The sequence below is a fragment of the Lissotriton vulgaris genome, unplaced genomic scaffold (genome assembly GCF_964263255.1).
Source record: "Lissotriton vulgaris unplaced genomic scaffold, aLisVul1.2 SCAFFOLD_1291, whole genome shotgun sequence".
Lineage (NCBI taxonomy): Eukaryota > Metazoa > Chordata > Amphibia > Caudata > Salamandridae > Lissotriton > Lissotriton vulgaris.
Window position 1 is genome coordinate 509,831 of NW_028249272.1, and position 26,908 is coordinate 536,738.

Consider the following 26,908-nt stretch of genomic DNA (forward strand, 5'->3'; position numbering starts at 1 on the left):
TCCATTGATTACCTTCATAAACATAACCTTATGTATCTATTCTGCACATATAACGGCTCAACATTGCCTTGGAAGACATTATTTAACATCTATGTGTCGGACTTGGCGAGGGTCATTAAATCATATGGAATAAAGCTAACATCATATGCCGACGACACCCAGTTTGTGTTGTCGATACATAATGATGGAGGAGCAGTTGCAGCCAACTTTCAGGATGGTATGTTATTTTATGTTATTTATTTGTTAAAGCGCAAACAGCTGCCCCAGCAACGGAGCGTCCCGGCGCTAACCTAACCAGTACCTGAGTGGAGGGGGGGAACCAACAGAGGAATTAGATGATAGAGAAGAGATGGGTTTTGAGTTCCTTTCGGAAAGCAATCAGATTGGTTTGGGTACGAATGTGTGGAGGAAGGGAGTTCCACAGCTTCGCCCCTAAGACTTTGAAGGAACGTCCACCCTTTCTACAGAGCTTAGTTCGGGGGACCATCACGAGGTGTTGTCCCAGTGAGCGCAAATTGCGCTGGGGAGTGTATGGGACCAGAAGCGGGCGCAGGAGTTCAGGACAATCAGCGTTGAGGATTTTAAATGCCATGGTCAGGGTTTTAAAATGGATCCGAGATTCAATTGGCAGCCAGTGCAAATTGCGGATGGTGGCTCTGGCAGAACACCTACGTGGGAGACCAACCACTGCTCTGGCGGCCGAGTTCTGGATACGTTGCAGCCTTGCAAGTTCAGCTTTGTTAGCCCCCAAGAGTAAGACATTGGCATAGTCCAGCCGGGCAAGAATCATAGATTGTATAATGAGTTGGCGGGTTTTGGAGTCAAAGAATCCAAGTATGGGGTTGAGGCTCCTCATGAGACCCACACACGTGGCTGCCACTTTCTTCGTGTGGGACTGAAAGTTAAGTGAGGGGTCGAGCCAGACACCTAGGTTTTTGACGACATCTTGAGGCACAGGGGTGGGGCCAAGCACAGAGGGCCACCAATGATTATTCCAGAGGGTGGGGTTTTTTCCCAGGAGGAGGACCTCCGTTTTCCCGGCATTTAGCTGCAAGCAGTTGAGTGTCATCCACTGTGCGACTGCTGCGAGGCCATCTCTGAATTTAGTTGCAGAGGGTGATGGACCTTCTGAGAGTGTGATGACCAGCTGTGTGTCATCAGCGTACGACACCAGCGTAAGGTCCCACTCTTTTGCCACCACTGCGAGAGGCTGGACGTATAGATTAAAAAGGGATGGGCTAAGCGCCGACCCCTGGGGGAGCCCTTGTCCGATGGAATGGGGTTGAGAGATGTAGGGTGGGGCTGAAACTTGAAAGGACCTGTCTTTTAAGAAAGACTGGAACCATTCAAGGGCTAATTCGCCAATGATGGCCATCAGTTCCTGGATGGACTGCAACTGCTTAAAGCTTAATTCCGACAAAACAGAGGTCATGATTTTTGGCTGCCTCACCACCTCCTGGTCCCCAGCATGGTGGCCCACTGAGTTGGGCCCCCTCCATTACCTGTCACAAAGGTTAGGAACCTGGGGGTAATATTTGATGATAAGTTATCTTTTGTTAGCCATGCAAATGCAGTTGTTTCTTCCTCCTTTTTACCCTTAGAATGGTCAGAAAACTTCTACCTTTTCTCCCCCCTAGTGCAGGCAAGACCCTTATGTGTACCTTGGTATTATCCAAGGTGGACTACTGCAACAGACTTCTACTGAACGCACAAGAGAAAGTCCTTAATAAAATGCTGTTAGTACAGAACGCGGCAGCTAGAATTCTGACCCGCACCCCAAAATTCTCTTCAATATCCTCCATCATTCGCCAACTCCACTGGCTCCCAGTCAAAAGCCGCACCTAACTTAAAACCTTGTGCATTGCGTACAAAGCCATGAATAATATTGGGCCGGAATTCTTAAAAAAAGCTTTGTGCATATACACTCCTACAAGACCACTACGTTCATCTACGACCCTACTTCTCCCTATTCCGCGTACAAAAAAGTGGCCTGGTGAGACAGACGATTTATAGTGGCAGTATCAAGACTTTGGAACACCCTCCCCCTCCACATTAAAAACAGTCCATCCTTGATGATATTTAGAAAGTGAACAAAAACTTGGCTTTTTAATCAGTAAACCCTAGTGCTTCCTCAGCCTCTTTTCAGCGCCGAGACACCCCAGGGTATTTGCGCGCTATATAAATCTTATAAATAAATGAATAGCCTTTAAAATAAAATAAAATAATCCTTTTTCACATTAGAAATGTTTTTGTTTTTTTGTTTTTACCATGATAATTAGTTACTTCTTCGTCTTGTCTCTTCTAGGTGTGAAAAAATGGATGATTACCTGACCCTCCAGCCCTGATGAAATTGCTGTAACTTTTCAAAGGCAAAGAAACACGTTGACTCAATACACACAGGGGGTCTACTGGGAGAAAGAGACCCAACCTGACACGTACTACTTCCTGACTGAATGAAGCAAACACAAAGTATGTCTGGTACACAGATGGGAAAGGGGAAAAGTTACAGTTGTCTGTGGTGAATGCTTTCTCTAGGACAAAAATCCTCACCCACCCAAAGGTGACATGCTTCATCACTGGGTTCCCTCCTCACACATACACCAAATGGTGCCTGGTTTGGGCTACGACCCTCAAATGGACAGGAGCTGATGTGTTTTTAGTTAGATGAGCGGTATGTTTCAGTGAGGGGCAGTGTGCTATTGAATATATACAACAAGCATTAAAAATGCAATAGGTCTCGTCTTCATTTAAGTTCAAGCCATTCTGTTTGTAATTAGGTGGCTTTTTAGCTTTGCTTTGCTTTTATTATTGTTTTTCAAATTTTCATGTACATAACATGCATGTGTATGCATATATGTATATGTATGCATGCATTCATATTTGTATTTATATAGATATGCAGATGTATATATATGTTTATATGTATGTAAATATATATATACACACATACATATATAAATGCATATGCATATACATATATATATTTATATATATATATATATATATATATATATATATATATATATATATATATATATATATGTGTGTGTGTGTGCGTAGAGAGGGAGAGGTAGAGAGTAGTAGAGAGAGAGGTTGAGAGAGAGTGGATAGTGAGTAGTAGAGAGTGAGGAGTAGAGAGTAGTAGAGAGTAGTAGAGAGAGAGTAGTAGAGAGTGAGTAGTAGAGATGGAGTAGTAGAGTGAGTATTAGAGTTAGTAGTAGAGTGAGTAGTAGAAAGTGAATAGCAGAGAGTGAGTAGTAGAGAGTAGCATAGAGTGTGTAGTAGAGAGTGTGTAGTAGAGAGTGAGTAGTAGAGAGTAGTAGAGTGAGTATTAGAGAGTGAGTAGTAGATAGTAGTAGAGAGAGTAGTAGAGTGGATAGTAGAGAGTGAGTAGTAGAGAGTGAGTAGAGAGTTGTAGAGAGTGAGTAGTAGAGAAGTAGAGAGTGAGTAGTAGAGAGTGAGTATTAGGGAGTAGTAGAGCGCGGCCCTGGCACCTTCAACCAGCCATCTGCCCTGCACCCCGCCCCTGGCACCTTCACCCAGCCATCTGCCCTGCTCCCCAGCACTGGCACCTTCACCTAGCCATCTGCCCCGCACCCTGGCCCTGGCACCTTTACCCAGCCATCTGCCTTGCACCCCGGCCCTGGCACCTTCACTCAGCCATCTGCCGTGCACCTCTTCCCTGGCACCTTCACCCAGCCATCTGCCCTGCACCGCAGCCCTGGCACCTTCACTCAGCCATCTGCCCTGCACCCCGGCCCTGGCACCTTCACCTAGCCTTCTCCCCTGCATGTAGCCCTGGCACCTTCAGGCCCAGCAGCGCCCGGGTGGGGCTGGCTTCAGCCCCCCTAGTTTCAATGCCACCCTTCCTTCCCACATGCAGCTGGGTGTGCCCGCAGCTGGCACATGCTAGTGTGAGCGCTTCACCCCGGGCACGGCTGCGGCTGGCCCCCTTGGGAATGGGGATGTTTTTTCACGCTTGTGCGGGGTGCTGTTCACACTGATGGGGGCCCCAGTACTAGGGTGCCACTGCAGTACTGTGGGTGCAAACGAGGACTAGGGGGTCTGCAGCAGGAGGGGCAGCGCTTGGTGCTTCTGATGGTGAAACTCTTAAAGCCCGAAGAGTGCTAGTGCCCACCGGCCTCCGCGCCGCGCAAAAGGCCCTGGGGCGGCCCTTGCTGGATCCGGTGGAACGGGCGATTGCATGCGTGTTCATGTATCAAGTCCAGACCAAAGAGTTGTTTATCTCCCCGCATAACCACTCATGGTTTGGCAAAATGTTTGGTCAAAAATTGCACCATCATTACTTGTCTGTGCATTCTAGAAAAAAACATGGCAGAGATAGCTCTTAAAATGTGAAGAACTGTAACTCCAACCTTGACAGAAGTCTGGACGGTCTGTCAATGGCACACACACTTTGTAGGCCGACTGACTTCATTGAAAGTAAGGGTCTCCTTCTAAGTATTTGAAAGGACTCACACAAACCGGAGTTGACCTGGCTAACCCCTCCTAACAAACAATTGTCACTCCAATGTCCTAAACCACTCCAGCAACTCCAATTTACTAGCAACTACACCAGGAGAATGCGGTGGTTCAGAGAATGGTGCTTCTTCTCCGTGTTGTTGCAAGGATGTAAGCAAAGCGTTGTTGCCCGCTTTACAAGAAAGTCCTAAAGTGCAGGGGAGTTTGCTCTGTCGCTGGCCCTCCGTGCTCCTCCTCAGTGGGGAGCTTTCTCTTTTTTCCACTGTGCCTCGCATCGAGTCAGGAGACGCACTTCCTTCATGCCTGCTCGGATCCCGGAGGCATGTTTTGGGGAGGCAGCCACAATACCTCCGCCCGAGTGCACATCGGCTCATGAAAGCAGCAGCATCGCAGAGTTGCCCGAGCGAGCTTAAAGAGACACTCGCTTCGCTGCGCGATACGTGCTGAAATACCCTCGGCTTCCGCCCTCCTCCGCTGACAAACTTTAAGAAAACCAGGAATGCTGCTGATTTCATCTCGTTCGTTGAGCCCGCAGCGTCTCAGAACCAGCTTGCTGGTTACTCATGCCATAAGCAGGCGCTGTATAGGGGTGTACGTGAATTAATTCAATATTCTGAAGACTGCAAGTTGGGGTTCGGACACATATTAATTAGTGCCACAAAAACACCAGTGTTTTCATTGGCGAGAAGCCAATTTTCAAAGAAAACAGAGCACTGTTTTTTTTTAAGGCAGCACACAAGTATTTACGTCGCGGACGCCATTACGTAGACTTTTCCGTTCCAAAAAGCTCTCCAACGTTCGCTTGTCATGTCGAATTGGGCATGGATTACATTGCTGACTATATTACAATCCAGCCAATTTTACTGTGGCATCGTGTTTGGTCCACGGAACAATGTACTCCAACACAAGGACTATTATTAGATTGCTTGGGCCTAGATAACTGGTCAGATATTCCGTGGCTGTCCTTTGTACATATCTTTTTTAAATATATGGATGTTTCTATTTATTTTACTGAACCTTCCACCTTAACTATTTCAAGAAAGACCTTGAGGACGCTTTGCTTGTCACACTTAAGGGAAAAACGTATAGCCCAAGAAATGTTTAAAGTGTCAATTCAACACATTGTAATAATTCAAAGTACTCAGGGCATACAACCATATCTTACTTTTTGTCTGACCAACTATGAAAAATACTTATTGACACGATTTAGGCTCAACATATTCTTCCGTCTAGTTACATTCCCTAAGAGGCAAGACTGGTCTAATACAATTATCCGGTGTCCTTGTGATGGTATTTCCGAACATACTACTATCCACGTATTACTGTTTTGTAAATTTTACAAATTACCACGCAAGCGCTGGATCATTCCATTACTGCGATCACAGGGCTTGCGTAGATGTCGCCCTGCACTCTTGGCATTACAACACCTTGAATCAGTATCGAATGCAAAGAGCATAGCAATGTACCTCAAAAACTGCTTGAAAATACGCTGCAATCATGATCAACTGTAGTCTCTGTGTGGTACAAAATCTTATGGCCCAATATTGAAGTGTTTACTGTATTTATGCCTGGAATTGTCCAGATTTTTAGTATAGAACAAATTTCTTAGCTGGAAACTAAATCCCAAAATGTTACCTAGCAAATCATAGCTATGTAAGACTTTATTCTGGTAATATAAGTAACTGTTTAATAATTCTTTTAAATGTATTTTAACAATTGTGTATGAAATTGTATATTATGATGTTGCTTTTATGATTTTAATTTGTTTTAAAATCGAATAAAGTTTTCTACTACGTAGACTTTTCTCTCTATTTCTGCCGTCCCACTTGGATGGGCTCGGCCGGACTTCCTGCTGGCGTAAAAGGTTTACTATCTTCTTTATGGGGCCATCTGTTTGGACCCATAAAGAAGATAACAAACCTTTTTCGCCAGCAGGATGTCAGGGCAGTCCGTCCAAGTGGGACGGCAGAAAGAGACAAAATTGTACGTCACCGCAAGCTCTTTCCCAATGGCCGGCCACCATTTAGCATAAACAGTGATGCTGGCCAATGGGAAAGAGGGTCATGGCTTAAAGCCCGCTAGTGCAAGCTACCCAAGATCATAAAATCTCGCGAGCGAGACTGCACATGTGCGCAGTCCACGCCATGAGACCACCCTTTTTGTATACACGTGTTAGCACTCTGCCCCTCACTGAAACATACCTCTCATCTAACTAAAAACACCTCAGCTCCTCTCCATTCGAGAGTTGTAGTCCACAGCAGGCACCATTTGGAGCAGATGTGAGGAGGGAACCCAATTGTTAGACCTAGCATCTTTTGGCAGGGTTTCCCCTCACCTTTTGCCTTATGACTGTCTGCTTTTTACTGTGTCCTGAACTTTGTTTTTGTTGGCTTTCTGTCTCTGTGCATTTTTTCACTGCTGACCAGTGCTAGAGTGCATGTGCACCATGTCGGAACCGTGATGGCATTTGGTTTATCCATGATTGGCATATTTGATTTACTGATAAGTCCCTAGTACAGTGTACTACATGTGCCCAGGGTCTGGCAATTAAATGCTACTAGTGGGCCAGCAGCAGTGATTGTGCACCCACATGAGTAGCCCTTCAAACCTGCCTCAGGCCTGCCACTGCAGAGCCGGTGTGTGCAGTTAAACTGCAGTTTCGATCTGGCAAGTTCACCTACTTGCCAGGCTCAAACCATCTCTTTTACATATAAGTCACCCCTAAGGTAGGCCCTAGGTACTCCCATGGGCAGGGTCCAGTGTGTTTAGGTATGACATGTACTTTGCAGTTTCACATGTCCTGGTAAAGAAAAACTGCTAAATTGGTTTTTCACTACAGAAAGGCCTATCTCTCCTATAGGTTAGCATTGGAGCTGCCTTGTAACACTTTTCAAGTGTAATTTCCAATTGGGAAAAGTTAGGAAGAGAAAGTTTGGTGTCTCTGGACTCACAATTTAAAAACACATCGTTAAGTAAATTGGGGCCAGATGTAGGTAAATGAGAAATACCGATTTCGGTATTTCCTATGTAGGTAAAGATTCGGTAAAAAAATACAGGATCCTTATTAATCCTTATTACCGAATCGGTAATTGAGATTCAGTAATAAGGAATACCTACCCATTCATTTCTATGGGCTTGGAGGCTCATAGGAATGAATGTGAAGACATTCAGTATTAGTGATTCGGTATTACCGAATTGGTAATACCGGGAGGTATTTCAAGGGTGCCAGGGTGTCCAAAGGACACCCTGTTGCACCCCTGAAATGTGCATGTGTGTGCATATGGCGCACAGCCATGCCCTTGTGTGCCACATACTTTAACAAAGAACAAGGGAACCCACTTGGTAAGCAAGCACCTGGGGTATCAGTTAGCTAAAAGACAAAGGTCCTTGACAGGAAAGATCAGCGTAACAATAATTATAGGCCACAATAAGCGCTATAATGAAAAAAAGTCCAGCCGGACTTGAATTTTATTCAATATTTGAATATGTTAAATTAGACGAACCAGCATTTAGACAGTGGGAAACAGTCCTGCATCCCCGATGCTACACTTACAATAAAACAATACAAACACTTAGGGTTTTTCAGGCATACATAAATTGGGAGCAAAAAGAAAATGTAAAGTACATTTGCTTCACATATGTGGAAACGTAAGAAATTTAGGCACATAATAGTACACTACTGTTTAACCACATATCATGTCAACGGCGTTTCGATCCTACTACCATTAAAGGATCATCATCAGGACATTCATTGTTAGCCTGAATGTAAAAAGCCTATGTTGACAGGGAGAAAGGGAACATATAACATTTAATTATTAAACTGTGTAACTCACATGAATTATCAAGCAATTCCATGCCAGGCTCTAAAGGTGCTAGTTGGTCTTTCTGGTGAGCAAGTGTCAGACAACCTGTGTCAACCATACACGGCGCAGTCGAAGGAAAGCAAACACATGCTCGGAATCTATGGTGAACAGGTTGTGTTCAATTTGTGTCTATCATGCTATTGGGTGCGTAATTTGTCAAATTTGTGAAAAGGTCTAAGCCGTTCAGTGACCAAACATGATTTAGTGCATCGTTCAGTGGGGCCAATAATTATTGGAAAGGGGATAATTACATGAGTTCAATGTGCCAGGTTAGACCATGAACCTGCGCGTCCAGCTGGAACCTCAGCCGAGGAACCAGAACCAGCAATTCATAGGCATGGTACCTAGAATATAAGGACCAGGTAAGGATTTGGGGGACTGCAGACAGGGGAAGATGGCGGCCGGCTGAAGACGCTAGTCGTGAGCTCCGTTAAAGCCTCCAGGTAAAACACTCCATACATGATTTCCGACTACCAAAAAGCTTTAGCGCAAAAACATTACTGAATCTAACGTGTCTCTGAGCTCCATAGTGGAGTAATTAGAGAATAGCATTCCTTTATGAGCCTTAAGAGCTTCCGATCTCGTAATATCGGGACAGACGGAAGAGAAAACAATAACAGCTAGCCGGAGCCCATTAATGTTACCCGTTACCCGCTACCTGTTTCAAAGCGCGTTCGAAGTGTGCGGAGCAGCCGAGGGTGGAAAGACGCAGTAGCAGCGGGGCAGGGGTTTGGAGCCCCGCGCTGTGTGTCATCTCCGCAGTCTTTTCGAAGGGCTGAGCCGCGTGTGTGATAACAGGGGAACTGCATGACGGGCTGGGTCGCAGCTCTGATGCAGCAGGGCCTGGTCCCGGGCCCGGCAGTTCCGGCGGCCGATCCCTCAGGCGGACTGTGCAGGAGGGCTCGGGAAGCGGCCCGTGAAGGTAGGAGGAAACTCCTCAAGATTGGTTTCTTCTTCCGGGGCAAGAGCGGAGGAGGCAGCGGCAGAGAGCTTAATCGCGCTGCACTAGTAAACGACTACACAGGCATAGAGGAGGCAGGAGCCAGAACAGAGCATAGAGTGAGATCACTACGAGGTGACAAACAAGAACTTTCCTGTGTGGGGCATAGGGAGAATTGGACACCTATTATTTTTGAAAACCTCAACCTAAGGTCTGTACTTGGAGAGAAGTGTGGAAGAGGATACTGTGAAAGTGAAACAAAGGTAAAAAGGTCAATAAATCCTTGTTGGATGAATGAAAAGAGAAGTGGAAGTCTCTCTCCTAATGCAGTAGTAGAAAAAGGAGGCTACAGTTGCATTGATACACGGGGAAACACGGAACCAGAAAAAGCAAGAGTAGCTGAACTAGAAAATCAAGAAAGTACAGATTTACTAGCACAAAGCACGGAAAATATTTACAATAATCACATCACTCTAGCACTGGGAGAAAATAAAAGCGGTAAAAACAAAAAAGAAAAAAACCCTCTTAACATCAATTATTTCACAAGATCTAGAACAAGGAAGGAACAAGGAGCTGGAACCTTCCTTCCTGTGCAAGAGAGATCAGAAGAGGGGGTAAGAAAATCAGCATATTGCCTCAGGAACCAAAGCCTAAGCAAACAGAGCCTATTACAGCCGATAAAGAAAAAGTGCATGACCCCTAGAAGCACAAAACAATCCGTGAAAAATCCCCCACGTTCAGAGGAATTGACAGAGAACATAAAAAGCAGAGGATCAAGGAAATCCAAAGACAAGAAAATAAAGATCACTCCCTCATTAAGGTCGTACTTTAAAATACAACAAGTGGTACAAGTAAGAGGAGGAAATCACGGTCGAGCAAATAATACGACCGACTCAGCAAATATAAAAAGTACATCGGACACACCTCCTGCACAGTTTTTGAATCTAACAGCAGGCAATCAGAGCACCAGTCCTATCTATGAAAAAGAAGTGGAAGAATCTGCAGACATGGAAACACTAACAGGAGGGAATATGCAGTCGGCGTCTCCTCCAGACCCAATTACAAGTGCGACTTCTCTAATGAAACAATCTTCATTACTAACCCTGTCATCACAACCAGGTCTTTTAACCCAAGCAAGCACAAGCGCCACACCACAAATCGAAATCGTAAATGATCAAGAGACCCAGGAAGATGAGCCTGAGCAGGAATATATAGACAAAAGTGAGACAGGAAATTTTCTAGAACTGTGCTTGGACAAAATGATGGAAAAAATAATGGGGGAAATGAGAGAAAAATTTGCAATTTCTGAATCAAATCAGAACAAAATACAAGAAGCTGTAGAAAGTTTAGATCAGAAAATAAATGATTTAGGGGTTAGAGTCACAGCAGTAGAGAACGAGTTGGGCTCCTTAAGCAAAAGAGTGGACACAACCCAAAGAGAGATAAGACAGTTAAAGGACAACGATAAAGCAGTCAAGGAGAAACTAGAATCTATGGAAAATCAAGGAAGAAGAAATAATATTCGCGTGTTGAATGTCCCCGAAAACTCAGAGGGAGCAGATATCAAGGCCTATGCAATATCTTTACTAGAAGAATTCCTTCCTTGGACAAAAGACTGTGATTTAGCGGAGGACATCCAACGAGTCCATAGAGACCCATTCAGGAAGAGTAAAGAGAAGAAAACCCCGAGGAAAATTTTGGTAAATTTCAGAACATATTCTCTGAAAGAAAAAATATTGAGTGAGGGTCTAAAAATTGGGAACTTCAACAAAATAAACTGGTCATTCCGCATCAGATCAGATATCTGTAAAATTACGCAAGACAGGCAATGGGAGCTGGGGCAATATATGCAAGAGCTGAAAACCCTCGGAGCAAGTGTACAACTAAAATTCCCCGCCTCCCTTAGAATAATGTGGCGAAATAAAATGCACAACCTAAGGGAACCAAAAGAGGTAGAAAACCTAATTCAGTTAATAAAAGACCAAATCGAAATTGACAAACCAAATAAGGAATAAGCTATAAAAGCAGGAGCTGAAGGAACAAAACTCGATACACTATAAACAAGAATGAATTAAAAAGTTCTCAGAGACAAAGAAACACTTACAACAGAACTCATATTGGAAAAGCAACTACACATTTAAATCAAAGAAGAAATTACCTGGAGAAACGGAGCACGAAACCGGGTGAAATAACACCTGAAAAAAGAAAAAACTAGGCTTCCCCAGGGAGGGAACCCAAAGTAATTCACAAATACAAAATGCAAGATTGTAAATACACACGGGTGGGGAGCAAAGTAGGGAAAAACGAAAAAAATCCTCAAAACTGGAATATAAAAAGATCGGCAAGGGAGTTAAGGGCTGCCTCAAAAGAAACAACAATTTAAGATGGTAAAAGAGAGATCAATAAAAATTCTAACATGGAATGTTAACGGGCTTAGAACTCCTTCAAGAAGAAGAAGAATCATGGAATATCTGAAAGAAATAGAAAGTGAAATCATTATCCTTCAAGAAACTCATTTAACAAATGCAGAGTGGACTCAATTGGCAAAAAACCTAAACTGGATTGGAGCAAGCATACATACAACACAAGAGTGCAATATAAAGGGGGTAGCAATTATCGTAAAGAAATCTCTCAACGCTAAAATAGAAGTCGACAAAGTGGATAGTAAAGGTAGATGGGCAATTGCCAAAGTCAGAGTTACAATTGTGGGATACTATGGCCCCAATAGGGACGATTCTGAGCCCCTCAAAAAACTATACTCTGAACTTTTAACATACCCAACCCCAATTATTATGGGAGGAGATTTCAATCTCATAGAAGATCCTAAAATAGATAGAATCCCACCAACAAAACAATGGAATCTACCGAAGATGAGGGAATGGCTAGGGATCTACAAAAAAGATTTAATGTTAGAAGACATGTGGAAATTAAAAGGTATAAAAAACTTCCCATATACCTTCCACAACAAAAAATTAGGACATAAATCAAGAATAGACTTTTTTCTATTAAACAAAAATCTGCGAGATAAGGTTAAAAGTATTGAACACTTACCCGCACATCTATCGGACCATTCTGCAGTTCAGCTAAATATAACACTTCCGCAACCTCATCTGGCCAGCAGGTGGACAGTTGATCGCACAATTCTTAGGGACGAGCGATGTGTGGAGGAACTCATAACAACCACCCGACAATATTTTCAAGAAAATGCAGCTAGTACATCAAAAAGAATTACATGGGATGCTTACAAAGCGGTAATAAGAGGCAAACTGCTCAGCCTGGGTGCCTATAAACACAAAACAAAAAAACAGGATATAAAGAAGATGGAAACAGAAATTAAAGAAGCTGAATTACACCTAGAATGTGATATACCGCAAGAACAAAAGGAAAAGCTGGAAGAAAAGCTACGTAACTCAAAAGAGAATCTAACAATTTATCTGGAGAATATAGTTAAAGAGAGATGGGAGAACAGTAAATTAGCAAATCATGAATATGGTGAAGGATGTGGAAAACTTCTAGCCTGGAAAATGAAAACAGATCAGACTAGAAACAATGTACTAAATATCTACAACCAAGATCAATCAATCATTTTCTCAGATGATGTTTCAATAAGGAAATAATTCTCTAATTTTTTTACTTCAATATATAAAGAAGACACAAATCCAACAGTTGAAGAAATTAAGAACTATCTCGAAAAGATCCAACTCCCGAGTCTGACAGAGGAAGAAGCAAAATCCGTGAACTCCGAAATAACACCGGAAGAAGTAAGGAGCGCCATAAGTCATCTAAAGAGAGGAAAAGCTGCAGGGCCAGATGCGTTGCCTAATGAATTTTATATCGCACTAAAAGAAATACTAATTGAACATCTAACAGAAACAATGAATAAGATATACCTGGAACATGAAATGATTCCAGATTCATGGAATGATGCGACGATAAGCATATTACTAAAACCAGGCAAAAATCCAAAGAACTGCGCATCATACAGGCCAATATCGCTCCTTAATTGCGATTATAAGCTTTTTATGAATATAATAGCAAAAAGGTTATCTAAGGTTATGGCCAAATTAATTGATCCGGACCAAAAGGGTTTTATAAAGGGCAGACAGATTCAGGAAATCACACATGAATTAATAGCAACAATCGACATAGCTGTATATGAAAAGCTTCCTCTTACGATTATCACATATGACGCTGCTAAAGCTTTCGACCGTGTCAACTGGGCTTTTCTAAACAAAATCATAGAGAAAAGTAAGCTTGGGATTAACTTTATCCATATGGTAAATGAAATATATACGAACCCAAGAGCGAAGGTAGCAGTTAATGGTAATCTTACGGATAATATCGAGATCCAGAGAGGCACACGACAAGGTTGTCCTTTATCTCCATTACTTTTTAATTTATATATTGAACCCCTGGCATGCTCTATCAGAAATCAAACTAATATAACACCTTTTAGATACTCAAATTGGACAAGGAAAGTAGCGCTCTACGCAGATGACCTAATGGTGTTCACGGACAACTATAACTTTTCTAAGCTGGCGATTGATGAGGAAATGAACAAATTCGGCAAAGTTTCAGGGTATTTGTTAAATGTTGACAAAACGGAGGTAATGAGTTGGAACTCACAATTAAATTCATCTCTCTTGAAGGATAAAATGAAATACTTAGGAATCACTGTAACACAAGACCTTGGAAAACTAGCAGAAACAAATCTAAACATAGTCGCGAACGAAATGAAAAAGCTCCTTAAAATCTGGTCAGGCCTGCCGCTAAGTTTCTTAGGCAAATCCAATATAATTAAAATGTCAATAACTCAAAAATTCACTTATATTTTCAATAACATTCCATTAGAATTTAAAAAGGAAGCCTTGAAAAAAATACAAGGAGAAATATCTAGCTTTATTTGGTCATCAAAGAGTACAAGAATCTCATGGAACAAACTTAGGAGAAAGAAGGAACAAGGGGGTATAGCAAGCCTGGATATATATGAATACTACAGATCCTTCCAATTTAAAAACTTCAGAGCTTTACTAAAGGTACATCAAGCATATCCAATCTACTTGCAACACTTAACAAATGGTGAAGATCATTTTCTCTTCAAATTTGGTCATCCAAAATTTTTCAAAAAAGTTAAATTAAAGGTTCTGAATAATGCCGTTAAGATTTGGAATCAAATAAGATCTGTCAGAAAGATTCCATATTACAGTAGTATGGCTCCAATATGGGACTCCCCAGGCACCCCAGACTGCTTAAATGACTCTTTATCAAATTCACTTAGACAAGCTGGAATTGAAAAATGGGGACAACTTCTGTCTGGAAACTCTTTATTATCATGGGACCACTTGCAAATAATTACAGATCGGAAAATCTTGAAGTTTAAATATTATCAACTGAGCAGCTGGGTAAATACTATTCCGAAGGGAGCCTCAGATCCGGAAAACCTAGAATCAGAAATGATGAATGAAACGGCATTAAAAAAAGAAGTATCAAAATGGTATTGGGTACTAATTGAATCGGAAAAAGAAGATCTTACAATTGCTGAAAAAATATGGAGGAAAGACCTACACAATGAAGATTTAGATCTTTGCCAAATTTGGAAAAAATCAGTAGAAAAATGTTGGTTATGTGTAAAGGCCGCAGCATTAAAAAGGAACCACCTTTTCTCTATACATAGAGCGTACTGGACACCCAAGAAATTATCAAAATTTAAAGGATCTACAGTAAAATCGTGCAGTAAATGCGGCGAGGAAAAAGTGGATGATATACACATGTTCGGTGGGTGCCCTTCGCTTACACAATATTGGCAAGAAATAGGTAAGACTCTAACTGCAATACTGGCAACACCGATAACTGTGAGTATTATCTTAATTATTTTTGGGATATACTGTAATACTCAACCAAATCAGATAAAGTTTGATAAACATCAAGAAAACGTACTGTTTGTTATGATCCTTTTAGCACGTAGAGAGATATGTATTAATTGGACAAAACCAGTGCCACCAACACATGAGAGCTGGTTAAATGCTGTAATAAGAACTAGTAGTTTAGATAAAAAAGGGAAACAACTCAAAAAGATGAAATATTGGGAGATCCTGGAAAATTACATCTCATCTAGGCGATAATTTATAATCTCTCCTTGTCAGAGGTTCCCTTTGTCTCTTTTTCTTTTTCTTTCTCTTTTCTTTTTTCTTTTTTGATTCCAATGATTAAGCGGACAATAATTCCTGTCATGACTTGAAGTCTGTCAAACATCCGAAGGGTCAGAGATCTCCCGTAACGAAGGAATTATTGAGCAAGATAAAGGTGTACGGAAGAAAACTGATTAGATCGAGAAAGAGACATACCCCTTGTACTCTCCGACAGACGATCAGGGGCAGTCTGCGTGATACATCTTGTTCGGATACTGTTGGTCTCCCACACACCTTTCTTTCTGCATAACCCGCAATATGAGGATAAAAAAAAACAAAAAAAAAAACACTTTTCAAGTGTAATTTCCAATTGGGAAAAGTTAGGAAGAGAAAGTTTGGTGTCTCTGGACTCACAATTTAAAAACACATCGTTAAGTAAATTGGGGCCAGATGTAGGTAAATGAGAAATACCGATTTCGGTATTTCCTATGTAGGTAAAGATTCGGTAAAAAAATACAGGATCCTTATTAATCCTTATTACCGAATCGGTAATTGAGATTCAGTAATAAGGAATACCTACCCATTCCTTTCTATGGGCTTGGAGGCTCATAGGAATGAATGTGAAGACATTCAGTATTAGTGATTCGGTATTACCAATTTGGACACCCTGTTGCACCCCTGAAATGTGCATGTGTGTGCATGTGGCGCACAGCCATGCCCTTGTGTGCCACATACTTTAACAAAGAACAAGGGAACCCACTTGGTAAGCAAGCACCTGGGGTATCAGTTAGCTAAAAGACAAAGGTCCTTGACAGGAAAGATCAGCGTAACAATAATTATAGGCCACAATAAGCGCTATAATGAAAAAAAGTCCAGCCGGACTTGAATTTTATTCAATATTTGAATATGTTAAATTAGACGAACCAGCCTTTAGACAGTGGGAAACAGTCCTGCATCCCCAATGCGACACTTACAATAAAACAATACAAACACTTAGGGTTTTTCAGGCATACATGAATTGGGAGCAAAAAGAAAATGTAAAGTACATTTGCTTCACATATGTGGAAACGTAAGAAATTTAGGCACATAATAGTACACTACTGTTTAACCACATATCATGTCGATGGCGTTTCGATCCTACTACCATTAAAGGATCATCATCAGGACATTCATTGTTAGCCTAAATGTCAAAAGCCTATGTTGACAGGGAGAAAGGGAACATATAACATTTAATTATTCAACTGTGTAACTCACATGAATTATCAAGCAATTCCATGCCAGGCTCTAAAGGTGCTAGTTGGTCTTTCTGGTGAGCAAGTGTCAGACAACCTGTGTCAACCATACACGGCGCAGTGGAAGGAAAGCAAACACATGCTCGGAATCTATGGTGAACAGGTTGTGTTCAATTTGTGTCTATCATGCTATTGGGTGCGTAATTTGTCAAATTTGTGAAAAGGTCTAAGCCGTTCAGTGACCAAACATGATTTAGTGCATCGATCAGTGGGGCCAATAATTATTGGAAAGGGGATATTTACATGAGCTCAATGTGCCAGGTTAGACCATGAACCTGCGCGTCCAGCTGGAACCTCAGCAGAGGAACCAGAACCAGCAATTCATAGGCGTGGTACCTAGAATATAAGGACCAGGTAAGGATTTGGGGGCCTGCACATGGGAGGCAGCAGAGTTGAGCTTAGTAGAGTTGCGAGGCTTACCTCAAGGAATACTGCCAGGGATTACCAGTTTCCGCTAAGGTAATTAAATCACACAGGTGTAGAAGGGGGTGGGCATCCATGTAATGGTAAATTGCCAGCCGCTCACGGAGATCCAGGGAGGGCTGGAGCCTCGTGGAGTCGTCGGAACCGGGGGGCATGCAATTGTGCCTAAGATCGATAAATTTGGAATTAAAAAACCAAGTAACCGGTTATTGAGGTGTAACAAGGGCCTAATGAAACTACCGGTTACCTGCGAGCAATTAGTCCAAGCTCCCGTTGGAGGAGCTGTTCCAAGGCGGGGATCAACACGGGTGAAAAGGGGAGCAATTCCGGATAACGATAGATTAACCTAGGACTGAAGGGGGATTAATTACCAACAAGCTGGTTCTGTGTGGATTAACCGTAACCAAGCTGACACAAACAATGGCTTACCTGTCAGCTAGTGATAATAACTGCGATGACAGTTCAACTACTATGGATCGAGTAGCGCGGAAACCGAAGCCTGTAATGGGGCTCCTACGGAATGATTAGTAAACCTCTGTCACTGTGAGAACATTGTTACCAGCTTATGAGTTCTAAAGATTGGAAGGGGCTTACCTCACGTTCGTATTAGAACGCCGACATCCGTCCCGGTGCTCAGTGGCGCTGTGGAACATAGAATGGGGGCGTGTTGAGTCTAAAATAGAGAAGGGACCAACCCGGAACTGCCCGTGGCGGCCATGTTGGAATGGGAAATGTCATGGTCAAGCAGCCATGTAGGTTGAGGCAGCATTAAAACGGTAGATTATTGAAGGGGAACACTTGGGTACAGGTGTGAACCCAGAATTATTGCAACCGTTCCAGTGCAGGAAGTCTTGAATTAAGGGCACATTGGTAATTCACGGACCACAGCGGTCGTTATGGGGGTCTATTTGGTATGACCAATTAAATTAGAGGGAGGTGACATGTGACCAATAGAGTATATACGGGGGTGAATTAAAATAAGAGGTGAATTCCGAAGCATGCAAGTGATGAGGCATAATCAGGCTGACTTGCAAAATAAGAATTGGTAAAAACATTATGGAATTACAACATTCACAAGGATACGAAGGATTGTCAGAATAAAAGTCAGTTCATCAATATAAAGAGGGGACAATTAAGGTTTACAGAAGTGAGGTCCAATCCTCATTACGGTTGAGCCCACTGCGTATGCTATCTAAGAGTAGGATCATCTTGAGCTCTTCTCTATTTAGCAAAGGTCCGATGTCACCTCCACGGGGGGGAACCTTCACGGATTTCAACACAGTCCACTTTAAATCATTGTCTGTATGTCCTTTTTCTGTAAAATGGTCCACCAATGGGGCATTGGGCGTTTTGCAGCGAATGCGACTGCGATGTTGGCAAATCCTTGTCTTCACCTTTTGTCTCGTTTGACCCACATATATTAACTTACATGGACATTGAATTAGGTAAATGACATCATTACTGTTGCAATTAGTGAAGATTTTACATGAAATATTAACTTTGTCAAATACAAAAGACTTTCCTTCGATTGTGAACTCACAAACATTGCACGCACCACACTTAGCATGTCCAACTAATGGTGTTTTGGTCCATAAACAATCAATGGTGTTTTGTATAGGGGGATTTGGAAGAGCTGCCCTGACCAAATGATCTTTTAAGTTGGAACTTTTTTTGAAGGCGAATAATGGGCGATCGTAATACAGGCTACCAGCATTAAGAGTTGGCCAGTGTCTAAGGATACTTTTCTTAAGGCTATTAGATGCAGGTGAGAATGTAGTCACACATGCTAGTCTTGTGTTGGATTCTTTCTCTTTTGGACAGAGTAGTGCCTCTCTGGGGCAATACCAGGCCCGTTTGGTTTCTGTTTTTACTAGCCTGCTTGGGTAGCCCCTATGTTTTAGCTTGTCAGATAATACAGCAGCTTCCCTAAAGTAGTCTTCCTTTGCAAAGCAGTTACGCCTAATGCGGAGGAACTGCGAAAAGGGAAGGGAATCCCTCAAGGCTCTCGGGTGGTTGCTATTGTAGGATAGCAATGTGTTCCTCTCAGTGGGTTTGCGGTGTAATTTGGTATGTAAATGACCCTCAAGATGGTAGATGTTTAGGTCCAAGAATGGAATGGATTCACTGTCAATGGAACTAGTAAAAGTCAACCCACAGCAATTGTTGTTCATCCAGTGGATAAATAGATTTAAATTGCCAACATCATTATTCCAAATCAGGAAAATATCATCAATATAGCGTTTCCAGCTAATAATATTTGATGAAAAGGGGTTGGAGGGAGTTAAGATGGAATGAGTCTCTATTTGATCCATGAAAAGTATAGCCAGATTGGGGGCAAAAACCGCCCCCATGGAAGTCCCTTTGATTTGCTGGTAATATTGTTGATCAAATGAAAAGAAATTTCTTGTCCAACATATTTCCAGTAATTGGAGTATGAAAATTGTCGGGACTCGATGTGGTCTGGGCCTAGTATCGAGAATATCACGTATGACCAGTAGTGCCGCAGTTTGAGGGATATTTGTGTATAAGGACTCAACGTCCATAGTACACAATAATTGCTGGCCCACAGTAAAGGGGGTTTCTTCAATGAAATTTACCATGGCCATGCTACCTCTGACATAGCATTGAGTGTTAGGTACGAAATCTTTGATAACAAAGTTTACATATTTACCCAAAGGTTCCAGTACCGAACCGCAGCCCGAGACAATGGGACGGCCAGGTGGTGCAGTGACGCTCTTATGTATTTTAGGTAGGGTGTAAATCACCGGCATACGAGGTGACTTAGTGTTTAGAAACTGATGCTCTTTTTGGTTAATTATCCCCAATTCAAGGGCATCTGTAGTGATTTTTTGAATTATTGTTTGTAGTTCTTTAGTTGGATTAGTAGGAAGTCTCATATAGTGGTCCGTATTAGAGAGTTGTCTTAAAATTTCCTCAGTATATTGGTCTCTATTTTGTAGGACAATACCTTCACCCTTATCCGCGCTCTTGATAACTAGAGTTTCAAGATTTTTAAGTGAGTTAATGGCTTTTTTCTCCTCTACAGGTAAATTGTAAGGAATGAATCTTTTCCTTTCTTTTAACATGTTCAGATCCTTAGTAACCAGTTTCTCAAAGGTGATAACTTCTGGTGGTACCATACTTGCCGTAGGTAAAAAAGTAGAGGGTGGTTTGAAAGGAGTATTAGATAAATTTATGGGTGTAGGATTCAATTGGAAGAAGGCATCCAGACGGACCTTCCGATAAAACGTAAGGAGTTCCGTTTGGAGTTCGAGAAAGTCAGTGCGGATTGTAGGTACAAATGAAAGACCCTTACTAAGGAGTGAAGATTCAACAACAGAAAGATTATGCGTTGACAGGTTAAAGATAGGAATGGACTGAGAAACATTCATATTGGGATCTACCATTTGTAAAATTTCTGCCTCGTTTGTCGTTCTCCTGGCGGGTTGTGCCAACGGGGAACCCTCTTGCCTCTCCCTCTGGTTGGTGTATTGGATTGGCCTCTGTCTAAAAAACTTTCCTCTATTCTGGACAGGGTTTCTGTTCGAGGGACCTGCGTTATCGCTAGAGTCAGAGTTTTCTGATTGATCTGCTGAGGACTCAGAGAAGCCAACCAATGTCTGGCGTTGATTAAACCGACCCCAAGGTCTAGTGTTGCGGGGGTTGGAGTAAGACCTATTTAAATAGAAATCCTTCTGGAGATAGGGGTATGCTGTTTCAATGTGAAAAGACGTAATGTCTTTTTTGACTTTGTTCGTCTTTTTGTTTTGCTCAATTCGTTGGAATTCATCAACTGCTTTTTGGACCTGTTCTAGGAGTTTTTTAGAGTCAGGAACTAAGCTATTGTCTTTAATCTTCTTTTCTATTTCTTCAATTTCAGCTAGTAGAGTACTGAGTGTCTTTGTTGCTATTTCAATACCTAAAACAAGCCAATGCCTTGAGCACGTGGTGCCAATGTGGCTGAACCCCTTGATGTATTTCGGGTTATCTGTAAATATACCAGGGATATTTCTTACTATTAGTCCTATCGGAATAATTTCTGCCTTCAAGTACTGTCTCAGCATCAAGGTCATTAAATCTAGGCGTACATATTTTTTCTTCAATTTCTCCAGTTGGTCAGGTAGATCAGATGGTGTACTAGAGGAGGTATTGTCAGTAATGTCAGTAAATAGAGAGGGACCTTCACATATATTTTGAATGTATTCTAGTGAGTACACAGGTGGCGGGACAGACATAATAAGGACAATAACAACGTAGGAAAATACACAACAAGCAGAGGGGTACAGTAAGGACCCACTTCAAAAGGAAGTAGATAGGATTTAATCCCTTGCAATCCAGCGATTGCGCAACATACTTTAACAAAGAACAAGGGAACCCACTTGGTAAGCAAGGACCTGGGGTATCAGTTAGCTAAAAGACAAAGGTCCTTGACAGGAAAGATCAGCGTAACAATAATTATAGGCCACAATAAGCGCTAAAATGATACAAAGTCCAGCCGGACTTGAATTTTATTCAATATTTGAATATGTTAAATTAGACGAACCAGCATTTAGACAGAGGAAACAGTCCTGCATCCCCGATGCTACACTTACAATAAAACAATACAAACACTTAGGGTAGTTCAGGCATACATAAATTGGGAGCAAAAAGAAAATTTAAAGTACATTTGCTTCACATATGTGGAAACGTAAGAAATGTTGGCACATAATTATATGTATGCCTGAAATACCCTAAGTGTTTGTATTGTTTTATTGTAAGTGTAGCATCGGGGATGCAGGACTGTTTCCCACTGTCTAAATGCTGGTTCGTCTAATTTAACATATTCAAATATTGAATAAAATTCAAGTCCTAAAAGCTATACTTTTCATGGATCAAATAGAGACTCATTCCATCTTAACTCCCTCCAACCCCTTTTCATCAAATATTATTAGCTGGAAACCCTATATTGATGATATTTTCCTGATTTGGAATAATGATGTTGGCAATTTAAATCTATTTATCCACTGGCTGAACAACAATTGCTGTGGGTTGACTTTTACTAGATCCATTGACAGTGAATCCATTCATTCTTGGACCTAAACATCTACCATCTTGAGGGTCATTTACATACCAAATTACACCGCAAACCCACTGAGAGGAACACATTGTTATCCTACAATAGCAACCACCCGAGAGCCTTGAGGGATTCCCTTCCCTTTTCGCAGTTCCTCCGCATTAGGCGTAACTGCTTTGCAAAGTAAGACTACTTTAGGGAAGCTGCTGTATTATCTGACAAGCTAAAACATAGGGGCTACCCAAGCAGGCTAGTAAAAACAGCAACCAAACGGGCCTGGTATTGCCCCAGAGAGGCACTCCTTTGTCCAAAAGAGAAAGAATCCAACACAAGACTAGCATGTGTGACTACATTCTCACTTGCATCTAATAGCCTTAAGAAAAGTATCCTTAGACACTGGCCAACTCTTAATGCTGGTAGCCTGCATTACGATCACCCATTATTCGCCTTCAAAAAAAGTTCCAACTTAAAAGATCATTTTGTCAGGGCAGCTCTTCCAAATCCCCCTATACAAAACACCATTGATTCTTTATGGACCAAAACACCATTAGTTGGACATGCTAAGTGTGGTGCGTGCAATGTTTGTGAGTTCACAATCGAAGGAAAGTCTTTTGTATTTGACAAAGTTAATATTTCATGTAAAAGCTTTACTAATTGCAACAGTAATGATGTCATTTACCTAATTTAATGTCCATGTAAGTTAATATATGTGGGTCAAACGAGACAAAAGGTGAAGACAAGGATTTGCCAACATCGCAGTCGCATTCGCTGCAAAATGCCCAATGCCCCATTGGTGGACCATTTTACGGAAAAAGGACATACAGACAATGATTTAAAGTGGACTGTGTTGAAATCCGTGAAGGTTCCCCCCCGTGGAGGTGACATCGGACCTTTGCTAAATAGAGAAGAGCTCAAGATGATCCTACTCTTTGATAGCATACGCAGTGGGCTCAACCGTAATGAGGATTGGACCTCACTTCTGTAAACCTTAATTGTCCCCTCTTTATATTGATGAACTGAATTTTATTCTGACAATCCTTCGTATCCTTGTGAATGTTGTAATTCCATAATGTTTTTTACCAATTCTTATTTTGCAAGTCAGCCTGATTATGCCTCATCACTTGCATGCTTCGGAATTCACCTCTTATTTTAATTCACCCCCGTATATACTCTATTGGTCACATGTCACCTCCCTCTAATTTAATTGGTCATACAAATCGACCCCCATAACGACCGCTGTGGTCCGTGAATTACCAATGTGCCCTTAATTCAAGACTTCCTGCACTGGAACGGTTGCAATAATTATGGGTTCACACCCGTACCCAAGTGTTCCCCTTCAATAATCTACCGTTTTAATGCTGCCTCAACCTACATGGCCGCTTGACCATGACGTTTCCCCATTCCAACATGGCCGCCACGGGCAGTTCCGGGTTGGTCCCTTCTCTATTTTAGACTCAACACGTCCCCATTCTATGTTCCACAGCGCCACTGAGCACCGGGACGGATGTCGGCGTTCTAATACGAACGTGAGGTAAGCCCCTTCCAATCTTTAGAACTCATGAGCTGGTAACAATGTTCTCACAGTGACAGAGGTTTACTAATCATTCCGTAGGAGCCCCATTACAGGCTTCGGTTTCCGCGCTACTCGATCCATAGTAGTCGAACTGTCATCGCAGTTATTATCACTAGCTGACAGGTAAGCCATTGTTTGTGTCAGCTTGGTTACGGTTAATCCACACAGAACCAGTTTGTTGGTAATTAATCCCCCTTCAGTCCTAGGTTAATCTATCGTTATCCGGAATTGCTCCCCTTTTCACCCGTGTTGATCCCCGCCTTGGAACAGCTCCTCCAACGGGAGCTTGGACTAATTGCTCGCAGGTAACCGGTAGTTTCATTAGGCCCTTGTTACACCTCAATAACCGGTTACTTGGTTTTTTAATTCCAAATTTATTGGTCTTAGGCACAATTGCATGCCCCCCGGTTCCAACGACCCCACGAGGCTCCAGCCCTCCCTGGATCTCCGTGAGCGGCTGGCAATTTACCATTACACGGATGCCCACCCCCATCTACACCTGTGTGATTTAATTACCTTAGCGGAAACTGGTAATCCCTGGCAGTATTCCTTGAGGTAAGCCTCGCAACTCTACTAAGCTCAACTCTGCTGCCTCCCACGTGCAAGCCCCCAAATCCTTACCTGGTCCTTATATTCTAGGTACCACGCCAATGAATTGCTGGTTCTGGTTCCTCGGCTGAGGTTCCAGCTGGACGCCAGGTTCATGGTCTAACCTGGCACATTGAGCTCATGTAATTATCCCCTTTCCAATAATTATTGGCCCCACTGATCGATGCACTAAATCATGTTTGGTCACTGAACGGCTTAGACCTTTTCACTACCTTGACAAATTACACACCCAATAGCATGATAGACACAAATTGAACACAACGTGTTCACCATAGATTCCGAGCATGTGTATGCTTTCCTTCCACTGCGCCGTGTATGGTTGACACAGGTTGTCTGACACTTGCTCACCAGAAAGACCAACTAGCACCTTTAGAGCCTGGCATGGAATTGCTTGATAATTCATGTGAGTTACACAGTTGAATAATTAAATGTTATATGTTCCCTTTCTCCCTGTCAACATAGGCTTTTTACATTCAGGCTAACAATGAATGTCCTGATGATGATCCTTTAATGGTAGGATCGAAACGCAGTCGACATGATATGTGGTTAAACAGTAGTGTACTATTATGTGCCTAAATTTCTTACGTTTCCACATATGTGAAGCAAATTTACTTTAAATTTTCTTTTTGCTCCCAATTTATGTATGCCTGAAATACCCTAAGTGTTTGTATTGTTTTATTGTAAGTGTAGCATCGGGGATGCAGGACTGTTTCCCACTGTCTAAATGCTGGTTCGTCTAATTTAACATATTCAAATATTGAATAAAATTCAAGTCCGGCTGGACTTTTTTTCATTATAGCGCTTATTGTGGCCTACAATTATTGTTACGCTGATCTTTCCTGTCAAGGACCTTTGTCTTTTAGCTTGTGTGCCACATGGCACTTTAAAAAAGGAAAAAAAGTGCCCTTTTAAGGGAAATCGGTAATTACCACCAACTTGAAGTTGGTGGTAATTACTGATTTCTTAAGGCTCAACAGCACTCTTCAATGTGCTTCCTACATTGCATTAAAGGAATCAGTATTACCGATTCCTTAAATGCAAGAGCAATGAGGAATCGCTATTAAGGAATCGGTATTTACCGATTCCTTATTTACATTAGGAATGGCTAAATACCAGTCGGTAACGCTGAAATTTACTGAATTTCGGCATTACCGACCGGTATTTACCCACCTACATCTGGCCCTTAGTTTTTTAAATTGCAGGTCTGAAAATGCCACTTTTGGAAAGTTGGCATTTAACACTTTAACTATTCTGTGTCAATCAATGCCTGTCCTTAGAAAACACGTCTGGGTTGAGTGACATCTAAGCTTTGTGCATTCCCCCTAGACAGTCACACACAAAGGGAGCTGAGGTGTGCCCTGAATATCCTGATGGCCCATCACGAGGCTGATGGGTCTTCCTGAGCTAGAGTGAGAGGGGAGAGCTGACACTTCCACCTGAATAGGGCTGTGCCTGTCCCCACACAAAGAGTTACATGCCCCTCTGTAGTGTGACTGGAGCCAGGAAGGGCAGGGTCTTGTGCACTGGAAAGACCTTTCTTTGAAGTCAAAAACTCAAATGGGTATAAGTACTGGATCTCTGACACCATATACTGAGAACACTTTGGGACTGAGGACATCCTGCCAGGAAGAAGAGCTGTTGTGCTGCCAGGAGGGACTGCCACTTTGCTGATTGCTTTGCTGTGTTGGCCTGGTGCCTGCTGCTTCTTGCTTGGGAATGAATGGACTGGACTGTAGTCTCGACGTCCTGCATCTCTAAAGGTTCTCCAAGGGCTTGTTTGGGCCTACCCCTTGTTACTGAATTCTCAGGGATATCAGAGACATCACCTGCATATTGCTACCAGCACCAGGGTCCCTCTGCTGTGAATCCTGATCTGCCAAGTAGTGCCAAATCCAGTCCTGGGTTCTTGCAAGTGAGTTGTTGGTGCTGCAACACCAAGAAACCAATGCATCGACATGGAAGCATCACTTGGAACATGTGCATTTTCTGCGAAATTGACGCATTATCACTGCCTACACCAAAGCTGTGGACCCTGCTCACTGAGTGAGCAATGCAATTACCTCAACATACAATGCAGCCCTGACTTTGCCGGCACAGTGCCTCCGAGTCACCGCTGTTGCGTGAGTCTCGGACAATGCATTGCAGACGTCTGCAATACCCTGTCCCAAACGCTGATGCATTCCCTACCCTGCGTGGCTTTACACCAACTCATTGCCTTGAGCCCAGCAGTTCGACATCAATGCCTCGGAACAGATGCTCAGCGCTCTTGACATCAACAACTTTGCCTAACTTCAGAACCCACGTATCGCCTGCGACAGTGACGCATTACCTTTGCATTTCAACGCATCGCCTGTGCATCAATGCTTCCAAGGTACTGTCTGCCGGTGTGCGCAATGCCTGTATCTGGTCGGCGCTACAGAACTTTTGGATTTGCCCCTGTCAACCTTGAACAGATAGCCCCAGTTGGAGCTATTGATTTTTAAGTAGTGCAATTTGATTTAATCTTACATAATTCATATCTTGACTTGTGTGTGCTGTATTTTTG